We start from the raw sequence: 273 nt of genomic DNA, 5'->3' as shown, positions 1-273 counted from the left end.
GGGTTTAGGGTTTACAAAAGAGATGAGATGATAGAAGAGGCAGCAGAAAGGGGTTTAGGGTTTAGGGTTTAGGGTTTAGGAGACAAATAAAAAACAAAAACAAAAGGAGACAGAGAAAGAGAAATAAAACAAAAAAAATAAAAAAATAAAAAAAAAATAAAGAAACAAATAAATAAACAAATACAGAGAGAAACAAACAAAGAAAAGAAAAGAAAAACAAAAAGAGATATAATAATAAATAAAACAAAAAAAAACAAAAGGAGACAAAGATAT

This window comes from Eimeria mitis, genomic scaffold (genome assembly GCF_000499745.2).
Source record: "Eimeria mitis Houghton genomic scaffold, Emh_scaff2069, whole genome shotgun sequence".
Taxonomy (NCBI): Eukaryota; Apicomplexa; class Conoidasida; order Eucoccidiorida; family Eimeriidae; genus Eimeria; species Eimeria mitis.
The sequence above is the reverse complement of the archived record's forward strand: the minus strand, read 5'-3'. Positions refer to the sequence as shown.